Below are 7,646 nucleotides of genomic sequence, written 5' to 3'. Positions count from 1 at the left end.
TGCTTGTATTTCTGTGGTATCAATTATAACTTCTCTTTCATTTCTGATTTTATTTGAGCCTTCTTTCTTTTGTTCTTGGTTTGTCTAGCTAAAGGTTTGTCAATATTGTTCATCTTTTCAAAGAATCAGCTCTTTAGTCATTGCTCTTTTCTATTGCCCTTTTAGTCTCTATTTCATTTATTTCTGCTCTGATCTTTATTATTTCCTTCCTTATACTAACTTTAGGCTTCCTTTGTTCTTTTTCTAGTTCCTTCAGATGTAAAGTTAGATTGTTTATTTGAAATTTTTTGTTTCTTTAGGTAGGCCCGTATTGCTATGAACTTCCTTCTTAAAACTACTTTTGATGCATCCCATAGATTTTGGTATGTTGTATTTCTGTTTTTGTTTATCACTAGGTATTTTTTTATTTCTCCTTTGATTTATTCAATGACCCATTGGTTGTTCAGTAGCATGTTGTTTAATATTCACGTTTTGGTTGTTTTCCAATTTTCTTATAATTGTTTTCTAGTTTCATACTATTGTGGTTGAAGATGTCTGATGTGATCTCATTCTTCTCAAATTTATTGAGATTTGTTTTGTGCCCCAACACGTGATCTATCCTGGAGAATGTTCCATGTGCACTTGAGACGAATGTATATTCTGCTGCTTTTGGATGGAATATTCTCTCTATATATATCTATTAAGTCCATCTGGTCTAATGTGTCATTTAAGGCTGATATCCTTATTGGATTTCTGTTTGGATGATCTACCCTTTGCTGTAAGTGGGGTATTAAAGTCCCCTTATTATTGTACTGCTTTCAATTTCTCCCTTTAGATTCATTAATGTTTGCTTTATATATTTTGGTGCTCCTGTGTTGGGTGCATATATATTTATAAATGTTATATCTTATTGCTGTATTGACCCCTTTATCATTATGTAATGCCCTTCTTTGTCTTTTGTTACAGTCTTTGTTTTAAAATCTATTCCATCTGATATGAGTTATAGCTACAGAAGTTTTCTTTTCATTTCCATTTGCATGTAATATCTTTTTCCATCCCTTCACATTAATTTTGTGTGTGTCCTTACTTCTGAAGTGAGTCTATAATACGCAGCATATAGATGGGTCTTGTTATTTTATCCATTCAACCACTCTGTCTTTTGATTGGTGAATTTAGTCCATTTACATTTAAAGTAATTATTGTTAGGTATGTATTTATTGCTATTTTGTTGTTTTCTGGCTGTTTGTAGTTCTTCTCTGTTCCTTTCTTCTTCTCTTTCTCTCTTCTCTTGTGGTTTGATAGCTTTCTTTCATGTTATGTTTAGATTCCTTTCTCATTTTCTTCTGTGTATTTACTATAAGATTTTTCTTTATGGTTACTGTGAGATTCACATATAACATTCTATATATATGAAAGTCTCTTTTAAGTTGATAGCAACTTAAATTTGAACACATTCCAGAGCTTTATCTTTTTACTCCCTCCCCATGTTTTATATTTTTGATGATGCATTTTATATCTTTTTATTTTATGCATCCCTTAAGTAATTATTGTAATTTCAGTTAAGTTTACTACTGCTGACTTTTTTTGTGTGTGTGAGGAAGATCGACCCTGAGCTAACATCTGCCAATCCTCCTCTTTTTGCTGAGGAAGACTCGCCCTGGGCTAACATCCATGCCCATCTTCCTCTACTTTATATGGGATGCCGCCACTGTATGGCTCGACAAGCGGTGTGTTGGTGTGCGCCCGGGATCCGAACCAGCGAACCCCCTGCTGCCACAGCAGAGCACGCACACTTAACTGCTTGTGCCACCGGGCTGGCCCCATACTACTGCTGACTTTTGACCTTCATACTTGCTTTATAAGTGATTGATCTACTACCTTTACTGTATATTTATCTTTTCTGCTTTATTACTTTCATATGTTTTCTTATTATTAATAGGTGTCTTTTCTTTTCAGTGTAGAGAAATCCCTTTAACCTTTCTTGTAAGTCTGGTTTAGTGGTGATGAACTCTTTTAGCTTTTGCGTATCTGGGAAACTCTTAATCTCTCCTTCAATTCTGAATGATAACCTTGATAGGTAGAGAGTTCTTGGTTAGGAATTTTTTTGCTTTCAGCACTTTGAATATGTCATGCTACTCCCTCTGGCCTATAAAGTTTATGCTGAAATATCTGCTATTAGCCTTTTGTGGTTTCCCTTGTACGTGATAATTTGTTTTTCTCTAGTTCTTTTAAGATTCTTTCTTTATTTGTAACTTTTACCATTTAAATTATAATGAGTCTTGGTGTGGTTCTCTTTGGGCTCATATGCTTTGGAACTCTCTAGGCTTCCTGGACCTGGATGGCTGTTTCCTTCTCCAGATTAGGAAAGTTTTGAACCATTACTTCTTCAAATAATTTTTCTGGTCTTTTTCTCTCTCTTCTCCTTCTGGGACCCCTATGATGCAGATTTTATTTTGCTTGATGTTGTCCCAGAGGTCCCTTAAGGCATCCTCACTTTTGAAAATTCTTTTTGCATTTTATTGCTCTATCTATGTGAGATTCATTGCTTTGTCTTCCAGGTCACTGATTCGAGCTTCTACTGCATCCATTCTGCTGTTGAACCCCTCTAGCATATTTTTCAGTTCAATTATAACTTCTGCTTGGTACTTTCTTATATTTTCTATCTTTTTGTTGAAGTTCTCACTGTGTTCATCCATTCTTTTCCCAAGTTCAGTGAGCATCTTTATGACTGTTACTTTGAACTCATTATCAAGTAGGTTGTTTATCTCCATTTCATTAAGGTCGTTTTCTGGGGATTTGTCTTGTTCTTTGATTTGGAACATATTCCTTTGTTTCCTCATTTTGCCTGACTGTGTTTGTCTATAGGTATTAGACAAAACAGGTACCTCTCCCAGTCGTGAAGAAGCAGGGTTGTGTAGGAGATGATCTGTGGGACCCAGAAGCACAATCTCCCTTGGCCTCCAGAGCCAGGCACTCAAGGGGCATCCCTCATGTGGGCTTCACATCCCTGCTGCCTGTGGTGAGGCTGTGGCTGTGGTGTGGGGTGGAGAACCCCATCTTTGTGGCATAACATGAGCACAGCTGATCAGTCAGCCCCAGACGCCCGCACATGTAAATCACCCTCCAGATGTTACAGGCACAGGTTGCTGATAACGGAGCCCAATTTGCAAAGGCCATGGCAACAAGTAAACAAGCTTACTGGATACAAGGCCTCCAGTTGCAAGGTTATGCTTATGCCCATTTGGGCCTGGCCGAAGGAACTCCCACACGGTGAGCCTTTCAGTCCTAAGAAGGGCTGTGCTGTCATGTGAAGAAGGGATTGGAGCCCAACAGATGCCACAGGAAATAATACAAATGAGACTACTGACAAAGCTGAGCCTACTTGACCAAATTGCATCTGGGCCTGTGCACTTGGAGGCATTCTCGAGGGCTGAACTACAATCCCCAGAATCCTTTGAGCCCACTTCCTCTCCACTCGGGACAGTACACCACTCCCCCCACCCCCACCCCCTTCACAGTTATACCCCCTGCACTGGGGTCATATTGCCCTCTTTGGTGAACTGGCATTGTGGGGTGGGGCCATGTCCTCCAGACTCCTGTTGCTATTCAACTGCTAATATTATTTAGTGACCACTGCCTGTGTGGTAGAAGGCTGCCAATGCCTTTGGCTCTCTCCATTCCATCTGGGAAGTCATTACTCTGTTCAACAGACTTTGGAACTCGGGCTTAGAAAAGTTTAGTGACAACTAGAAAGTAGAAATGGATTACAACTCAAGATTGATTTTTTGACAATTTAAAATTTTTGTCCATGGTATAAAATTGGTTGACTAATTTTTGCATATGCTAAATAAAATAAAAAGCGATATAAGGTGACAAATGAACACCTTGCATCCTTGTCTCCCAGACGTCCAATATTCTCCAAGCAAACAGTGCATTCACCACCCTCCTACCACAATGATATGTGTGTAGGTGTTTACATGTAAAATATGATACATTTTAAACAAAAATATTAGCTTGTTATACATACTTAAAATATTGTTTGTAACTGTTTCATATTAATATATAGATATCTCATTCTTTTAATTTGCTATATATTTTCCATTAAATAGATGTATGATAATTTATTTAACCAATTTATTAGTGTAATTAACCCCCTCCAGTCTTTTGCTATTACACTGGTGCCATAAATTATATTTTTGTGGATATGTCTAGTGACATGTGTTGCATAAATTCCTCCATTAATTCTGGAGAAATTGGTACCTAAGTTTTAAATTTTCATAGGTATTTTGCTACTGCCCTTCTTTAGTTATACCAAATCGGCTATCCACTAGCAACATGTGTAGAACCCTGTTTTCCTATTCCGGATCTAAAAGATTAGATACGAAATTTCCTTATTTTGTCAATCTAATGGATGAGAACTACATTTCTAAATTACATATGTCTTACTGGGAAAGAATAAAAATCTTTCCAAAAGAATAAAAATTCCTTTTCAGTTTCTCTTCTGTGATATATTTTTACATACCTGTCCATTTTCTATTAGGTCATTGTTTATATATTCTCTTAATGATTTGTATTCCCTATTTTTGTTGTTAAGTAATATAGAGTGTTTTCTGTCAAATAAATTTACCAGTTTGGAATTTATGTTTTGACTTTCAATAGTGTTTCAAATATTTTGCATGTAAAGGTAGATGAATATATTTTTTCCTACAATGGCTTCATGGTTTTGTGTTTTACATTATTAATTTCTTCTATGTTTTTCTCTAAGATTTTCTACGTTAATCTTAAATCTTATAATTCTTAATCTACATCTTTGATCTATTTGCATTTTATTTTGCTTTGAGCTGTGCATTAGGGATCCAATTATTTTTCTCTCTGCCATATGGCTACCCAATTACATAAGGTTGTTTATTGAATAATCTATGTTTTACAGACATATCCACGTTTTACACATGTCCTGTGAACTGATACATTCTCTAATATAATCACAATAAATACACTCCGGAAATTTAACAATCACACAATATTATGATCTAATGTATAGTACATATTCAAATTTCTATCAGTTATCCCAACGATTTTTTTTCAGAATGTAATCATTTTTATTTATTTATTTATTTTTATTTTTTTTATTGATGTTTTAATGGTTTCTAACATTGTGAAATTTTGGGTTGTACATTTTTGTTTGTCCATCACCACATATATGACTCCCTTCACCCCTTGTGCCCACCCCCCACCCCCACTGCCCTGGTAACCACAGTCCAGTTTTCTCTGTCCATGTGTTGGTTTATATTCCACATATGAGTGAGATCATACAATGTTTGTCTTTCTCTTTCTGGCTTATTTCACTTAACATAATACGCTCCAGGCCCATCCATGTTGTTGCAAATGGGACGATTTTGTCTTTTTTTATGGCTGAGTAGTATTCCATTGTATATATATACCACATTTTCTTAATCCAGTCGTCAGTCGAGGGACACTTAGGTTGCTTCCACTTCTTGGCTATGGTGAATAATGCTGCAATGAACATAGGGGTGCATAAGCTTCTTTGGATTGTTGATTTCAGGTGCGTTGGATAGATTCCCAGTAGTGGGATGGCTGGATCATAGGGCATCTCTATTTTTAATTCTTTGAGGAATCTCCATACCGTTTTCCATAGAGGCTGCACCAATTTGCATTCCCACCAGCTGTGTATGAGGGTTCCTGTTTCTCCACATCCTCTCCAACATTTGTTGTTTTTTGTCTTGGTGATTTTAGCCATTCTAACAGGCGTGAGGTGGTATCTTAGTGTTGTTTTGATTTGCATTTCCCTGATGATTAGTGATATTGAGCATCTTTTCACGTGCCTATTGGCCATCTGTATATCTTCCTTGGAGAAGTGTCTGTTCATTTCCTCTGCCCATTTTTTGATCGGGTTGTTTGTTTTTTTGTTGTTCAATTGTGTGAGTTCTTTATATATTATGGAGATCAACCCCTTGTCAGATGTATGTTTTGCAAATATTCTCTCCCAGCTGGTTGGTTGTTTGTTCATCTTGATTCTGGTTTCATTTGTCTTATAAAAGCTCTTTAATCTGATAAAGTCCCACTTGTTTATTTTTTCTTTAGTTTCCCTAGTCTGGGTAGGCATGTCATCCGAAAAGATTCCTTTAAAACCAATGTCAAATAGTGTGTTGCCTATATTTTCTTCTATGAGTTTTATAGTTTCAGGTCTCACCTTCAGGTCTTTGATCCATTTTGAGTTAATTTTTGTGAATGGCGATAGCACATGGTCCACTTTCATTCTTTTGCATGTGGCTGTCCAGTTTTCCCAACACCATTTATTGAAGAGACTTTCCTTTCTCCATTGCATGTTCTTAGCAGCTTTGTCGAAAATTAGCTGTCCGTATATGTGTGGTCTTATTTCTGGGCTTTCAATTCTGTTCCATTGATCTGTGTGTCTGTTTTTGTACCAGTACCATGCTGTTTTGATTACTATTGCTTTGTAGTATGTTTTGAAGTCAGGAATTGTGATGCCTCCTGCTTTGTTCTTTTTCTTTAGGATTTCTTTAGCTATTCGGGGTCTTTTGTTGCCCCATATAAATTTTAGTATTCTTTTTTCTATTTCTGTGAAGAATGTCATTGGGATTCTGATTGGGATTGCATTGAATCTGTAGATTGCTTTAGGTAATATAGACATCTTAACTATGTTTATTCTTCCAATCCACGTGCATAAGATATCTTTCCATTTCTTTATGTCATCATGGATTTCCTTCAATAATGTCTTGTAGTTCTCATTGTATAGGTCCTTCACCTCCTTGGTAAGATTTATTCCTAAGTATTTTATTCTTTTTGATGCAATTGTAAATGGTAGTATCTTTTTGAGCTCTCTTTCTGAGTTATCCCAACGATTTTAAAGCTTCTTTTTAAATCCAAGAAACAAGGATCATGCACTACACTTAGTTGTCATGTCTCATTAGTCTCCTTTGATCTAAAACAGTTCACAGCTTTTTTGTACTTCAAAACTTCATATTTTGGGTGTCCGGACTGCTTTTCTCCCCCAGAATGTCCTTCTATACATTTAAAAAAATTATTTCCCCATGTTTAACTTCAGGCTAAATATTTTTGATAAGAATACTCCATGGGTGATATTGTATCCTTCTTAATGTATCACCTCAGGAGCCACGTGATGTCACTTTTTCCCATTCTTGATGTTAATTTATTTCCGTTAGGATTGTGGTCAACAGCCCTATCTACTGTAAAGCTATATTTTACCCTTTTTATTGTTGAGTAAACTATGGAGTGATGTTTTCAGACCATTTGAATAAATATGGATACAAATTTGTCTTATCTTTGCCATATGGCTACTAAAAACATTTGTTGAAAAGTCTATATGTAGCATACGATATACCTATGAAATAATACATCCAAAACTTCAACATTTGTAACAGTTCAAAAGGGTATTAAATGATCCAGAATACCTTCATTATCATATACTACCTTTCCTGTGTGTTTGGATCTATCGCTAGAGTTTTAAGTAGTTTTAGTGATCCATTATATTTTTGCTGGAGCTACACTCTTAATTGTTGTAGAGTTATAATATATCTTAATATCGGATAGTTCTAATTATCCAATTATTATTATTATTCTTTTTCAGAATTTTACTTGTTATTCTAGTCTCTTTATTTTTCCAT

The sequence above is a fragment of the Ceratotherium simum genome, chromosome 33 (genome assembly GCF_057802395.1).
Source record: "Ceratotherium simum simum isolate JZ-2026a chromosome 33, ASM5780239v1, whole genome shotgun sequence".
NCBI classification, from domain to species: Eukaryota; Metazoa; Chordata; class Mammalia; order Perissodactyla; family Rhinocerotidae; genus Ceratotherium; species Ceratotherium simum.
The sequence above is the reverse complement of the archived record's forward strand: the minus strand, read 5'-3'. Positions refer to the sequence as shown.